Raw genomic sequence first — 16,653 nt, forward strand, 5'->3', positions numbered from 1 at the left:
GGCAACCAGTCTGTTGAAGGTAGCAATGTACGTTAACAAGTCCTGATTCCCCTGTCGGAGGGACAAGAGTTCATTGTCTACTGCTTGTTCCTGGGTATGGCGAGCAAAATGTTTTTCCATTTCTCTCTGGAACCCCCAAAAGTCATGTAATAGAGGATCGTCATGGGTTACCAACGGCACCAACCAATCTGCTGCACTACCACTCAGGTATGATAAGACAAAATCTACCTGAGCTTGGTCGTTTGGAAATGCTCCAGGCCTACAAAGAAAGTGAAGGCGGCACTGATTGATGAATGCTGCATACTTCTGTGGGTCGCCTGAGACCTTTCTGGTGGTGCCAGGGACACTGTTCCAGGTAACGTGATCTGTACCAGAGTGGGTGGTATGGCGGGGTTTTGCATCAATGGATTGCTTCCAGGTAGAGGCGTCTGTCCCGCCTGTGATTGCAAGTATTGCCTGCTAATCTCTTCAGTGCGTTCTTTGGTCACTATTAGGTCTCTCCGGAGGGCATTAGTCTCTTGTCGGGCAGAATGAACCTCAGCACGAAGCTCTCCTAGTAATTGGGCCAATTGGTCCATTTCTGATGTCTCCATGACGCCCAGGTAGATTTGTTATGGTAGGCTTTGTGTTCTGTTACGCTCACCTGGTATCCACAGGGACGCCACCCAGCCGGGTTACTCGCTGGTATGTTTCTCAGCTTTGCCCTGATGTGGTCTGCGGGGAAGGTTCTGCCTTGTGGTAGAATTAGGCGTGCTCTCTGTCCTGCCTTCTTTTCAGGGGCACGTTGTCTTTCATGGGCGAGTGCGTCCAGTTACTTCACTGACGCCGGCCCATTTGATATTGTTCAGGTAGGTCATATTGCTGTTCTTTGGTTTTGTTGCTATCCTGCATGCCTTTCTTTGTTTAAAATGTCTCTTTTTTCTCCCTTAGGTATGCGGAGCGCCAGCGCAGCAAACTGGCTTGGTTGAGCCCCGCTGGTAAATGATGGCGCATTAAGAGCGCTATGATGCGGTAAGTAGGCGCTATGCGCAGCGCTGCGAAGTCTTGCCTTTGCTTACCTGTGTTTTTATTCCTTGTAGGTCGCAGTGTTCTTCAGCGCGAGTGGAATGTCCGGAGTGGTGCCAGCCGAGAGGCGACCAGCCAGGTAAGCCTTTTGAGCAGTTCGTAATTTGTAAATGTCTCTACAGCTTTCTTTAATGTTGCCTCTATCTTCGTCTTTCAGGTCGTTCAGTCCGGGAGGCGTGCAGATTCAAGGAAGCTGTTCTCAGTAGCTGCGAGTGTTTAAAGATGAAGACTGCAGGTAAGATGCTGCTGCTAATGATGTTCATTTTGTCTCCTTGCAGGTTATGCTTCTCCGAGGTTCGAGGGAATAGCTGGACACGGTGAGCGTCACGTTGCAAGCTGCAAAGTAACACTAGGCATGTTCTGCAGTCAGGGTGTGGTTTATATAGCCCAGGTAAAGTAGTACCAGGGAAAGTAGTTCCAGGCCTGCCACACCCAAAACACTAGACCGCATAGCTTGGTTCTTAGGGAACCAAGCTATGTGGATGCCTCCATGTTGGCTGACAATACAATAAAGTAGTTCCCAAGCACATTGCTGTTCATGGTGTATGAGCCTGGAGCCATAGGCTTTTGAAGAGGATGCCAGGCTCTAGAGGCCCGAGACCTGACTCCACCTGGCCAATGGGTTTGCTAGAGGGGGTTTTGGGCGAGGGTCGTGACAGATACGCTCCACGTTATGTACATAAACCACGCCCACTCAGACGCCGGCACGTTGCAACTTTGCAGATTGCGCTCTGCGGTTTTGTTGCGGTACGCTTAGTTTTCCTCTTTTGGGCTTGTTGCCTGCCTCACCTCGTTTCCTCTTGGGGAACCCTCCTGCGGTTTCCCATCTCTTTTCTGCCCTTGCTTTCATTTCCCCTGTTTTCGTATTCTACGGGTAATACTTCTTTCTCCTCCTCTCTCTCCCTACCCTATTCTCTGGGTTTCCTTCATCGCTTTCCGGTAAGCACCGCGGGTTTCTGTTTGCATGCCGATTTTCTTGTTCCTTTGTTTCTTTCTCTTGTTTGCTACACCTCCCGGACGTAGTCATACTTCTTACCTTCCTATTTTCCAGGATACCGTCCGCTTCGTTGTCCATAAGGAGCCCATCTTCCTTCCAGAACTCTTCTCGACACTTCAACACTCCAGAGACGCTTCCAACACGCAGGGGTTTTTTGTGCCAGAGTCAGCTTTTTCCTCCAGTCGTCTCCCATCGGAGAGGACTCACAGGAAAGCCGGGTTTGAGGCTTCACTGTGGATTCTTTCCGGGAGAGACCTTCTCTTCGAAAGAAGAAGACAGATTACAGCGCCCAGAGGCCCAGACTGTCAGTTCACATGGATACTGGATTATCAGGTGAGGAGGAGGAGGAGGAAAAACCTGAAAGTAATGAAACTTAACAGTTTGCAACGCCAAAACATGGCAACAGCCGAACAGTTACAGGAGCTTGTTGCAGCGGTCCAGAATATGTCTGTGGAAACGCAAAATCTTAAGGCTGAAAACAATGTCTTAAAGCAGATGATGGCAGCGTGAGACGTTCGACAGTCGGATCTCCCCCTCATAGCATTGTCCTCATACAAGTTTGATGGTACTCCAAAAAGAACAAAGGAATTCTTGGATGCATGCCACATCCATTTTGCCTTCCGGGCCAATACCTACTCCACTGACCATGCCAAGGTGGGATATCTCATCTCAAACATGACGGGTAACGCTCTTCGGTGGGCTACTCCGCTCGTCACCAATTCTGATCCTGTCTTATAGGACTTTGGGGGCATTTATCACCCAGTTGAAGCAAGCATTTGAGAGGCCAGAAATCACCTACAAGGCTTGTGAGGATCTGCTGGATGCCAGACAGGGTCAGATGGATGTCCTCACTTACATAACCAATTTCAAAAGACTGGCCACTGGAGCAGGCTGGACAGAACAATCCCAATACGTGATATTTCGGAGAGGCCTAAAAGAAGACATCAAAGACTTATTGGCCAGGGCCCCCCATCCCTCCACATTTCCTGAGTTGGTGTCAGCTGCTCTCCAGATAGAATTCCGGCAACAGCAACGACGACAGGAAAGACGTCGGATGAGAAGCCTGTTTACCTATTCCGAAACACCTCCGCCTCCCGGGTCATCTACCTCCAGAACTGATGAACCAATGCAGATAGGTGCTACTCGGGCTCCTTTGATGGCAGAAGAGCGACGACGCAGGTGAGAGAAAGGCCTTTGCGCCTATTGTGGCTCTGATAGACATCTAATCAAGAACTGTTCAGAATTATCTTCCCGGAACTCGGGAAACAAGCACCCTCGGCCCTAATCGGGACAGGTCACTGAAGGCTTGCTGGAAGTCCCTACGTGTCGCTCTCTATTAGCCCCACTTCCAACCCAGAGGACTCTAGACTCATGGTGATTGGGGTGAAACTTGCAGTAGGTTCTAAAGACTTAGACGTCCTCGCCCTCCTAGACTGCGGAGCTGCAGGAAACTTTGTGTATACCGTTTGGGCAGATCAGGTAGGACTTCTCTGAAGAAATGGCAAGGAAGATCAGAAGGTGGAAGGGGTGAATGGTACACCACTCATCTCGGGACTCATCACTCAAACCACTGAAGACCTACTCATCACCATATTTCAACATAAGGAAACAAAGTGTTTTGACATTATCCGCGCAGCACATTTTCCTATAATCCTGGGTATCTCCTGGCTGCGCAAACATAATCCGCAAATCAATTGAACTACTAACCAGTTAGTGTTTGATTCCCCTTATTGGAAAAAGAACTCTTGGCATTGAAGATAGCTTGCGAGGAATGGAGGCATTTGTTGCAAGGTGGATTATACCCATTCACCATCCGAACCGATCTCAAAAACGTACAGGTATTACAGTCCATGGAATGCATCATTTCCCACCAGGCCAGATGGGCCCATTTCTTTGCACAATACGATTTCCGCATTACATACATTCCGGGATCCCAAAACACAGTGGCCGACGCATTGTCACGTAAAACATTGAAGAAGAGATCTGCATCGTTTCAGACTGAGCGTTTCTTCCTGAAGAACCTTATAATCGCACAAGTATCTTCCTTCCTCCAGGAATGCAGGGATGCTCCGGTCCCAGACACTTCCACCGGAATCAGTACCAGACTAATGACTAGAGAGGGGTTACAATTTCAAGGCTGCAGATTATACCTTCCCACCATGGGCGTAATTATAGGATGGGGTAGGGGGTTTTGTCCTCCCCAACTTCTATGGCATGCCTTTTTGCCCCCCCCATCTTTTGGAGGGAGGGTCGGTGGGCCGCAATCATCAATTATGTAATTGGACAGCGCAGGCCCAGCTGGGGTGCAAAGCAAGGCTTGCACTGTCTCATTACAGAGATGCCAGGCAGCCGCGCTGCAACACATTCAGGGCTGGGGTGCCTTGCATGGCTCAGTCACCTTACCCTGGCTCGCCTGACTCAAAGTCAGCAGCCAGGGTGCTGAACTTGGTGTTGCAGGGACTGGCGCCTGTGCTATCACGCTAGCAGCCGCACTTACGGGTGCCTGCGGCACAGAGCCTCATTTTCCAGCTTCGTGTTCATGAGACACACAAACAGGAACTAGGAAGCTCATTCAGCTTCCTGGTTTCAGTCTGGAGGCACGTGAGTGCGAAGAGGTTAGGTCGGTGTAACATGAGACGTGGCCGGGGCGGCATTTGAAAGCAGAGCAGAGGTACTTAAAAAAATATATGTTTTTAAGTGTGCTTGTGTATGTTTGTTGGGGAGCACTGTCCAAGTCCTCTGAAGCAAAATACATGCAAACTTCCCAATTAGCATATGGATTGCACCAACAGAAGTGACTTCACAGAAAAGGAGATTGGAAGGCGCATCATCAGTCTTTGATACTTGGAGGCACCATGGAAGTGACTTTAGAATAAGTTGCCATAAATAAGCCAAGTGACAAATAACTTTGTGGTGCAAATTACCTAAATTGCAATATTGTTATATGTGGAGCAACTCTATAGTCATTAGCCTTTTCCATTATAATAGCATAACACATTAACATAAGCTTTGAAGTGAATCAGAATCACTTACAGAGCTGCAAATAAGGCACATTGTGATTAAATGATTTGCTCAGGAACACACCCTTGGTTAAATGGTGAAACTGGGATGTGGACAATTTAAGCAACTGTGCACATACTTCCAGGCTTAGTTGAAATATATATTTATTAAGGTTTTGCTTTTCATTTCATCTACTTATTATTTATAGAATACATATAACATATAATTATGTATAGCAATGCATTGGAAGCAAACCACATCACATAATTAATTAGCCTTCCATAGTAAACTAACCATACACCATATACATTGTCATAGAAATATGTTGAGCAATGGGAGTATGGCTTTAGTTTAATTCTCCCCATTCTGCATGCAAAGTCACAATAGCATCATGCAGATTAATGGGAGCCTAACAAATCCTCCTTGGCTTTAAAAACCATAGCCATTATTTCATAAAGCATGCAACATTATGCACCATTTTGAATTCCGATCTCTCCCTCCCATTCACATTCCCAAAGGGACAAAAGTCCCTGCTAATAGTTACCCCCTCCCTCCCATCAGTGTCTAATGGCTCGCATTGTAATGCTCTGTTGATACAGAGCAACGTGAGGACCCTCTGCTGCCTGGCGGCAACTTGGTACATTGTCCTGGCAGTGGGACACCTATACCATTCAGAACTGCCAGGACAATGAGCGTGCTGAGCAGGAATTGCTCAGCACACATTGTCCTGCCAGCGGGCCACTTTTGCCGTTGGGCTCCCTCTTTGAGGTGCCGAATGGGAGAGGTGTCCCTATGACAAATGTCCCAGTCTGGCTCTTAAAAGAGCTACGGGGGGGGCAGCTTGACCACCCCATTGCGACTCTCCCGCTCGGTGCCCCACTACTTGGAGCCATTTGAACACAGGAAAACATACCTTACTTTTAATCAGTCAGAATCTTGTAGAAAAAATCTATCAGCACGTAGACATATAAGGTGCTGTGCAGAACCCAAGTTTGGAGATATATGGCATTTAAAAATCTATACCAATTATACTTGGTCACCCACTGCACTGCATTAACCAATGGTTTCTGCCTTTGAATGAAAGAAAAAATCAGGCAAATTGCTGACATTTCAGTGAATCTGGTCCTTTCGGCCATGGCTTTACAGTTCAGCTAGGTCAAGTCAACATAGGCCAAAATTTCATGGTTGAGGGGGAGATAAAGTCTGGTCTGCTCAATGGACGTTGCATCACTGTTTCCATGTGTTCTTGTAAATGTACATATAATTGTTGTGTGCACACAGTGTATGTCAGTGGAGGTGCTGGGTGCTTTTGTGTTTGAGTGACAGTGTGTGCAAGTATAAGTGTGTTGACTTTTGTGTCTGAATGAATGATAAATAATGCATTGTTTTTATGTTCTAGTGGAATTAAGTTTGTGTATGTTATGTTGTGTCACTGGGTGCATGGCAGGCCGGCTGAAGATGTGTGGGGCCCAATTGAATTTTAAAGATATCCCACCAGTCTTATGAAAGATTTAGGTTGTTTGACTGACGTACAAAATCACGGTGGAATTAACCTTAGTCTTTTTCGCTGCAAATACGTTTTTACCTCGGTACAAAAAAACGAACCCATGTCCCCTCAAACTGCCAGTACACCCATAAACCCCCCCCCCTCTTACCTTTTCTCCATCCGCTGCCTCTCCTGTACCCTGCAGCGTCAGATCCATCCCTTTAACGCGGGTCGGATCTGATGCTGCAGCGTCCCTTTTCTTCTTCTTTTTTGTTGGGTCCCCTGCCACCAATGCTGAGGAAACAGGGGACACTACCGCAACGGGCGAAATCCAAAAATACCGAACATGGGTTTAGGGGCCACCCCTGCAACCGCTGCTCTTCATGTTAGGTATCTTCAGCTTTGAACTAATGGTGGTGACCGAATTCGGTGAAATCTACCATTCGACCACATTTTTTTTAACAATTTGGCCGAAACAATCCCTCAGAGGCAACATCACCCTACCTTCACCCCACCCCTTTCCTGCAGTTGTCATGTCCTCCCCAACATTTTCAGAAAAGTTACTCCACTGCTTCCCACAACCTCTCTTAGAAAGCAAGCTCTAGTCTGGTGCCATGATTCCAGAACTGCGGGTCACCGAGGACAAGCAGGAACGATGGATCTGCTTAGGAGGTCGTTCTTTTGGCCTTCCCTAAGGTCAGATGTGGAGAGATACGTACAGTCTTGAGCAATATGTGCTCGGAGTAAACATGACACACAGAAGGCCTGTGGATTGCTTCAACAGGACCCTTTACCCTTGCGCCCTTGGAGCCATATTACAACGGATTTCATCGTTGATCTGCCTCTTTCACAGTCTTGTTCCTGTATAATGGTCACTGTAGATACTTTGACCAAACTGGCCCACTTCTCTCCTCTTCCTGGAATACCAACAGCAGCCGGCATGGCAGAAATCTTCCTCAAAGACGTGTTCCGTCTTCACTGAATGCCAGAGAAGATCACCTCAGACCGAGGAAGTATACTTCCCGGTTTTGGAAGTCATTGTGTGCCAACTTGGGAATGGAACGTGCCCTGTCATCTGGTTTCCACCCCCAAACTAATGGTTAGACAGAGAGGCTGAATAATACCCTTAAACAATATCTTTGGTGTTATGTCAACTGAGAGCAAGACAACCTGGTGGCCCTCCTGCCCACAGCAGAGTTTGTGTATAATAACTCCCGGCATTCAGCGACAGGTTTCACCCCTTTTTATTACACTTAAGGTCAACATCCTCTAACCTCGCTACCGACTTTCTCTGTGCATTCTCAACTACCAGCGGTGGAAGACACTCTACACAGACTTTCTGAGGCTCACACGACAGCCATACTTAGCCTCACGGATAGTCAGAAGAGATACAAGATCCAGGCCGACAAGCATCGCCGAGAGACTCCAGAATGGAAGGTGGGCTCTAGTGTTATGGGTCGACGTTCGCCTCGTCCTGTGCGGAAAACCCGGCCACCTGCGTCCCTAACACTTCGATTTCCCAGTGCAGCTACCAGGAAGGTCAGGAGGTTTGTGGCGCTCCCCAAAAGGATACGGCATAATGCTGCTCCATTCTATGCACGATGGCAGCTGCCGTGGAAGTTAGCAACTCGAAAACTACACTTCCCAGAAAACCTAGCTCAGTGCGGTAGTTCGGCTGTAGAGCCTCGCGTTGGCTTGCCCCGCCTCTCTCACTGATGTAGTCCGTGGATGCAGCCAGGACGCCGCTTCTGTTTACAGCTACTCCCGGCATTTAGAAGTTCCTCCTTCGAGTGCCAAACCCTTTGTCTCTTTACGGAATCGACTCGGATTGTTTACTGGACCCGCTATTGGAATTCCCTTGTTGACTTGCCTTTCTGTGTACCGAACCTCTGTTTTGCTTCCACAGACCCCGCTAGAAAAAGTTTTGTCTTTGCTTTCGCCTGCAAGTGTACCGGACATGGCGGGTGCGGCCGCCTCAGGTTCTGGTTTACCTTCAGCTTCCGCTTCAGGGTTTTCTGCGGCCCCGGTTTTGATGGCCACACAATTCCCGTTGGCCATCAATCCCGTTGGCCGTCGGAACGCTTCACTGGAGACCCAAAACAATACCAGACTTTCATAAATCAATGCAAACTACATTTCTTGTGTCGGCCCACCGCTTTTCCAAACTCCACCACCAAGGCAACCTTTATTCTTTCCCATCTCGGGGGTACAGCGGCTGCGTGGGCCAACCCTTTGCTTGAGTCCAACAGCTACATCCTCTATGACTGTGACAAACTAATTTTGGCCATGAATAAGGTGTTTGATAACCGCTACAAATCTCAAGCATCGGACCTGGAGTTGCTGAGTCTACGACAAGGCACTTCTTCTCTTTTTTCTTATCTCACCAGATTCAATCAGCTAGCTGCTGAAACGGACTGGCCCGAAGAGAAGAAATCAGCCGTGTTTTACCAGGGGTTGTCTGAAGAATTAAAAGATATCCTAGCCACAGTACCGGTCGTTCCGACCTCCTTCGGTGAATTGTTAGACTTGGTATTACAAATAGATGCCCGAAGGTCAGAAAGAAGAGGGGAACGTAAAACCCCGGTCCTTTCCCCCTCTCCAGCAGACGTAGTTACTCCTCCTGCTCCAACTCCAGAACCCATGCAGATAGGGGCGGTGAGGGGCCCTTTGACTCCCGCACAACGTGAATATCGACGTTCACATAACTTGTGCATGTATTGTGGGTCTTCAGAACACCAACTGAAAGACTGTCCCAAAAAAACAGTCAAAAAGGCGGGAAACGCCAAATCCCGGCGATAGATAGCGTCCCTACGCCGGGAGTGTTTTCCTTGGACTCACAGGGTTTTTCGTCTGCTCCTGTCGGTCTTCCTGTGTTATTCACCACGACCGAAGACGCCACGTTCTCCTCCTTGGCTATCATAGATTCAGGAGCTACAGGGAACTATATGGACTATGACTATGCTGCAAAAAACAATGTGTCCATTCCACCCAAGGCACAACCTGAGAGGGTTCATACTGTGGATGGTACATCTTTGGTATCCGGCTTGGTCATACAGAATACTTCCCTTGTCAGCATGAAGACCGAAGACGGACATATTGAATCGATTTCATTCGATCTAATCAAGGCTCCTCAATATCAGGTCATATTGGGTATTCCGTGGTTGCAACACCACAACCCTGCTATTGATTGGGTAAAGAAGAGTGTTTGCTTCCCTTCTTTGGAGTGTAATGAACACTGTTTTCAAGACACTTATGTATGCCCGGAGTCTTCTTGTCAAGCTCTGGTGGTTTCCTTGTCTGTCATAGGCGCCATCGCTCGTGACGCCAGTATAGACATTCCTCCTGAATACGAATCCTTTCGGGATGTGTTCGATAAGGGCAGGGCAGATCAATTGCCTCCTCATAGGCCCTATGATTGTCCGATAGACCTGTTACCAGGGGCCAAGATACCAGCCGGCAGAGTCTATTCCCTCACCTTACCAGAGGACAAGATTCTGAAGGAATACATAGATAAAGCCTTGGCCACAGGCTTTATTAGGCCTTCAAAATCCCCAGCGGCATCTCCACTATTTTTCGTCCCTAAGAAGGAGGGGGACCTGCACCCTTGTATAGACTACAGGGCATTGAATGCAATTACTGTAAAAAACCAGTACCCTCTTCCGTTGATATCAGTGCTTTTGTTTCAACTTGGTTCATCAGTGGTGTTCACTAAACTTGACCTTAGGGGTGCCTATAATCTCGTTCGGATTAGAGCAGGGGACGAGTGGAAAACTGCCTTTAAGACACGTTATGGGTTATTTGAATACTTAGTGATGCCGTTTGGACTCTGTAATGCCCCGGCCACCTTCCAGGCCTTCATGAACGACATCTTCCATGACTATCTGGACCAATTTGTTGTAATTTATCTGGATGATATCCTTATCTACTCATCCTCTATGAAGGATCACCACGTACATGTGCGTCTTGTGTTGCAGAGGTTGAGGGAGAACCACCTGTATGTCAAGGCAGAGAAGTGTGTTTTTAATTCCACCGAGGTGGAATTTCTTGGTTATGACTTGACTAGCCGTGGCATTCGAATGAGTCACTCCAAGGTTAGAGCGATTCTGGAATGGCCCATTCCTACCTCTGTCAAGGCATTGCAGTCCTTCTTGGGGTTCTCCAACTTTTATCAGCGTTTCATCCATTCCTTTTCATCGATCTCTTCTCCTTTAACGGCACTGACCAGCTCCAAGAAACCGTATGCGTGGAATCCGGAGGCACAGCGGGCCTTTGAAATTCTGAAGGCCGCCTTCTCGACGGCACCGGTCTTGCAACACCCGGACCCTCTCCTCCCTTTCCTAGTGGAGCCGGATGCCTCTGTTTCAGCTATCGGGGCAGTGTTGTCACAGGAATGTCCTGATTCAGGGGAGATCCATCCAGTGGCATATTTTTCCAGGAAATTGACCCCGTATGAACGCAATTATCCTATCACAGAGCGCGAGTTATTAGCCATCAGAGACGCCTTTGCGGAATGGCGTCATCATCTGTTGGGTGCCCGTCATCAGGTTTCTGTCTATTCGGACCATCGCAGCCTCCTTGCCTTTAAATCAATGAAATGCCTTACGGCCCGACAAGCTCGTTGGCATCTTTTCTTTTCCCAGTTTAATTTTGTCATCACATACCGACCGGCTCGTCTCAATGCCTGTGCTGACGCTCTTTCGAGGTTATCCCACAGTACTTGTATTCCTAAGGCCGATCGTCCCCTGCTGTTACCTAAAAGGGTGGTTTGTGCCTGCACTCCTCAGCCTTCACTCCGTGCCCTTATATCATCCTGGGTGACTTCAAATAAGGAGGAATGCGACTCATTAAACCTCGACATTGTACAGGGCCTGCCTTATATCCAAGGTCGTCTCTTTATACCTCCTGGAGAAGCACGTCTTTGGGCCCTAGCCTGGTCACACGATTCCTTGATGGCAGCCCATCCGGGACAGCAAAAGACGCTGGAGGCATTGCGCCGCTGGGCTTGGTGGTCATCAATGCCAAGGGATGTCATCGATTATGTGGCCTCTTGCTCGGTGTGTGCTCAATGTAAAGTCTCTAGATCCAAGCCTGTAGGCCTTTTGCATCCCCTTCCGGTGCCACATAAACCGTGGTATATGGTCTCCATGGACTTCATTGTGGACCTGGCTCCTCTAAACGGTTATGATACCGTCTGGGTAGTCATCGACTACTTTTCCAAGATGGCTCTGTATGTTCCCTGCTCGGGTTTGCCTTCGGCCCCCGTCTTGGCTTCTTTGTTTCTCAAGCATGTCTTTCGTTTCTTTGGGCTTCCCTCTATCATTGTTTCAGACCGCGGCCCTCAGTTTACGTCTTGCTTTTGGAGGGCTTTGACTTCTTCACTTCACATTGACGATCGTTTCAGCTCTGCAACCCATCCACAAACTGATGGACAAACTGAGAGGGCTAATGCCACTCTAGAGCATTTCCTCCGATGCCTGTGTCTCCAATTTCAGTCTACCTGGTTGGAGATGCTCGCCTCTGCCGAATTTGCCTACAATAATTCGGTACACTGCGCCTCAAGTGTATCACCGTTTTTTGCCTTATATGGATTCCATCCACGCTCTTTGCCTTTGGATCCAGCACTCCCCATTGACAACCCAGCCGCTCAGGCTTGTGTAAGGGAATTGGAATCGGTCCGTAGGGGTGTTCGATCCCATCTTCTGCGTGCCCAGGAGAGAGCAAAAAAATACGCTGACCGACTTAGGATTGCAGCCCCGGAATACAGAGTGGGCATGAAAGTTTGGCTGTCTACGCATAATCTGCGCATTCCTGGCAAATGTATGCTGCTGTCGAAGTTTGTGGGTCCTTTTCCCATTACGGAAGTTTTGAATCCTGTGGAGTGCGTCTTTCTTTGCCTGCTTCATGGAAACTGCATTCGGTGTTCCATGTATGTCTCATCAAGCCTTGCCTTCCTTCTACGCGTCTACCTATGCGACCTTGCGCTATTCGCGTGGATGGCGAGGACGAGTATGAGGTTGCTGATATCTTGGACTTTCAACTCCGCAGGGGTCGGCCCTTTTATCTGGTCGACTGGAAGGGGTACGGTCCTGAGGATAGGGCTTGGGAACCCTTGAGTAATATTCACTCACCTGTACTCCTGCGTCGCTTCTATGGCCGCAAGGGGTTGCCACCGCCTTTGGGGGCGGATGCTGTTATGGGTGGACGTTCGCCTTGTCCTGTGCGGAAAACCCGGCCACCTGCGTCCCTAGCACTTCGGTTTCCCAGTGCAGCTACCAGGAAGGTCAGGAGGTTCGTGGCGCTCCCCAAAAGGATACGGCATAATGCTGCTCCATTCTATGCACGATGGCAGCTGCCGTGGAAGTTAGCAACTCGAAAACTACACTTCCCAGAAAACCTAGCTCAGTGCAGTAGTTCGGCTGTAGAGCCTCGCGTTGGCTTGCCCCGCCTCTCTCACTGATGTAGTCCGTGGATGCAGCCAGGACGCCGCTTCTGTTTACAGCTACTGCCGGCATTTAGAAGTTCCTCCTTCGAGTGCCAAACCCTTTGTCTCTTTACGGAATCGACTCGGATTGTTTACTTGACCCGCTATTGGAATTCCCTTGTTGACTTGCCTTTCTGTGTACTGAACCTCTGTTTTGTCTTTGTTTTCGCCTGCAAGTGTACCGGAACCCTGTTTTCTCCCGGACTTCTCTTCTACACGCTTTTGCCATAGTCGCTGTCCGCTAGTGTGCCAGACCTTGCCTGCCTTCGACTTACCTTTCTCTGGAACTGCCATCCCGACTGGTTGTTACCTTCATTCGTGCCAGACCTTGCCTGCCTTCAACTCACCTTACTTGGAACTGCCATCCCGACTGGTTGTTACCTTCATTCTTCAGTCACCAGTGGTAAGACTTTTCTGCCTTACTTACGGAACTTTTGGATTGAACTTTGTTTTTCCTGTGAACTTAAGGACGCTCTGCAGCTGTGCACCATCCCGAATCCAGTGCGACCCTCGTGCCGCCCGGGTATTAGTATCCTACTAACATTTCCCTTTTTCTTATTTTATCCCTGTCGTTGTGTTCTGAACTTCTCAAATCCTTCAGTCCTTCTCCACTGGTAAGATCCTGTCCACCTCCTGAATTGTGTCATAGTTTAAATCAGTTAGGTGCTAAGTCTTGTTATATTCCTAGGTGATTCCCAGTTTTGTGCCGTACTTCCATACTACAGGGGGAAAAAGCTCAGGTATTCCATCGATTAGTAAGACTTACAGGGGACAAGTGTTACCTTCGTATTACTTACTTGTTGTTCTTTCCTTTACAGCCTGGTTCGTGGCGGTGCGTTCTCCCCGCCCTTCTGGGTGATCAGTTCCCTTGTCTGGTTAATTACAGCAATTCATCATTTTGAAGGTCTTATTTCCTCACAGAGAGGAGGCTTGGGTGGAGGCTCTACTCAAAGCTCTTCAAGCAACTTCCTGGTTTTTGGATCTATTCCCCGGTTCCACGCACTCATCTCACCGGTGAGTAACGTCTAGGGTATGGCTATCCACTAAGTAGCTACCCCGATAGGTACGACCGACTAAACTCTCACCTAAATTTATTGGTCTCTACACCATTGTGGAAAAGATTAATCCTGTGGCCTTCCGTCTCAAGTTGCCACCCAACCTACGATGGGTTCACCCGGTGTTTCATTCTTCCCTCTTCAAGAGAGTGGCGCATGATTCTGGTCCACTTTCCGATCCGGTGAGGACAGTCAGTCCTCCATCTCAGGAATATGAAGTGGAACGATTGTGCGATTCAAGGTACAGACGAGGGCATTGAGAATATCTTGTGCATTGGAAAGGGTATGCTCATTCCGAGGACTCCTAGGAGCCCATGTCTCATATCACTGTGCTGATCCTTCTCCGTAAATTCCAGGCACCCATCCGGGAAAGCATGGGGCGTTCGGCATGGAGGGGGGCATGGAGGGGGGCATACTGTCATGCATTTGTCTTCCTGGCGCTTGTGGTCCAAGTATCGCTTTACTGGAACGCGATCTGTGTTCTAGTTTCTTTCTAATATGCTCCACGTTGCCTACATAAGCCACGTCCACTCAGACGCCGGTGCATTGCAACTTTGCAGATTGTGCTCTGCGGTTTTGTTTTGCGGTATGCTTAGTTTTCCTCTTTTGGGCTTGTTGCCTGCCTTACCTAGTTTCCTCTTCGAGAACCCCCATGTGGTTTCCTTTCTCTTTTCTGCCCTTGCCATCATTCCCCCTGTTTTCAGATTCTCCGGGTAATATTTCTTTCTCCTACTCTCTCTCTCTCTACCCTATTCTCTGAGTTTCCTTCATCCCTTTCTGGTACGCGCCGCGGGTTTCCGTTTGCCTGTCGGTTTTCTTGTTCCTTTGTTTCTATCTCTTGTTTGCTACACCTCCCGGACGTAGTCATACTTCTTACCTTCCTATTTTCTTGGATACCGTCGGTTTCGTTGTCCATAAGGAGCCCATCTTCCTTCCGGAACTCTTCTCGACACTTCAGCACTCCAGAGACTCTTCCAACACGCTGTTTTTTTTAATGCCAGTGTCGGCTTTTTGCCCCAGTCATCTCCCATGGGAGAGGACTCGCAGGAAAGCCGGGTCTGAGGCTTTACTGTGAATTCTTTCCGGGAGAGACCTTCTCTTCGAAAGAAGAAGACAGATTACAGCGCCCGGAGGCCCAGACTGTCAGTTCACATGGATACTGGATTATCATGTGAGGAGGAGGAGGAAAAACCTGAACATGAGGAAGTTAAGGTAACGGAACTTAACACTATTATGCAGGATTCTGGGCTTACTTTGGTCGCTCTTCAATTGGTTAACGATCCTTGTCTCAAGTCAATTACTTAATAACTCGATGCTCATCGTCTCGAGTTAATTACCCCAACCAACCCTCCGTTACTTATTTCCCCTTATCACTCTCTTCACTCAATACCCCAAAGCTGTTTTATTTTCAATTGTCTAAAACAGGGAGTCACAACGAACATCGACAATGGTTTTGATCTTCTCGCTCAACAAATTTCATAAAAAAGCATGTTATATAGTAAAAACTCATCATTGCTGACATCATCCTTTGTGGCAAACTACAAAAACGTATTGGAAAAAGTGATAAGATTAGAGGGAACATCTAGGTATAAGTTCCATACTGTTCTGAGAGAGTAATAGGGTATCTAACATCAGGTGGGGCAACTAAGCCCTTCCCTCATACAGGTCAATATGAACGTCATCAAATACATGACGTCCCATTGGTTATACAAACTATAGGGCTCTTTACTATGTGGCCCACTATTATTGGTTGGTACCCTTACATCTGTCAGTACTTTTCCACAAAGGCCAGCAGCATGCAGGCTGGCATCCAGGTGCTGGTGGGTTGGTCTTGACCATAGGTTCCCACCAATTAGCATGTCATCTATCATCACCTCTTGCGGTCTGCACATCAATTAAGGCTTTGAACTTGGCCTTGGAAATGTTCCTTGCTCTGGAGAATACAAGCAAATATAGCATACTCTGTCTCCTTGCATTGGTGTAGCATGTCATGATTATCTGTTCTCACCCATCCACGTGACTGAAGACCATGTTTTCGTGCGCTAGTACATTTAAAATACTATTTTTTAATGAATCTCTGCCGTCTTCAATGTTCTCGTGCCCCTCCTCTGAACAAGAGTTTGTTCTTTCACACGTTTGCAAATACTGTCTGTTCATTCCGGCCCAGAGTGGCCTTGGCTTCTTGGGGATGGTCCAGCCTCGCCCTTCTTTGATCCACCTCTGTAATTCAATTGTTTTTCAGCTGCAAAACACTGGAAAAGCCTTCATTTTTCTGGTCCAGCTCTGCTAAAATGCATAGTGGAATCGTCTATAGTTCATTCACTCCTATACATATATGTTTGGCGCATGCCGCAATCTATTCGCTACATAGCTAGCCTTAAGAATACTTTATCCGCTTGCGTTTCTTTGCATCTGTACACGTATAAAATGACTTAATGGCTTCATCTTTTCTGTAGCATAAACATCTTCATCTCAATCCTGAAATGTTACTTATCTTTGATACTTTCTTAATGCCTATATAATGTCTATGTTCTCTTGTCTCTGCATCTCTTCTGGGTGCACCAGTCTT

At 47.9% G+C, this 16,653-nt stretch overlaps 1 protein-coding gene across 1 annotated transcript in view; it reads left to right on the forward strand.

Annotated features, from left to right (window-relative positions):
* LOC138580770 (oocyte-specific histone RNA stem-loop-binding protein 2-like) overlaps positions 1-16,653 on the forward strand; it is a 743,835-nt gene that overhangs the window by 634,809 nt on the left and 92,373 nt on the right. The gene's annotated exons all lie outside the window — the stretch shown is intronic.

This window comes from Ambystoma mexicanum, chromosome 3p, assembly GCF_040938575.1.
Source record: "Ambystoma mexicanum isolate Mex_15411 chromosome 3p, UKY_AmexF1_1, whole genome shotgun sequence".
In the NCBI taxonomy this organism is placed as follows: Eukaryota; Metazoa; Chordata; class Amphibia; order Caudata; family Ambystomatidae; genus Ambystoma; species Ambystoma mexicanum.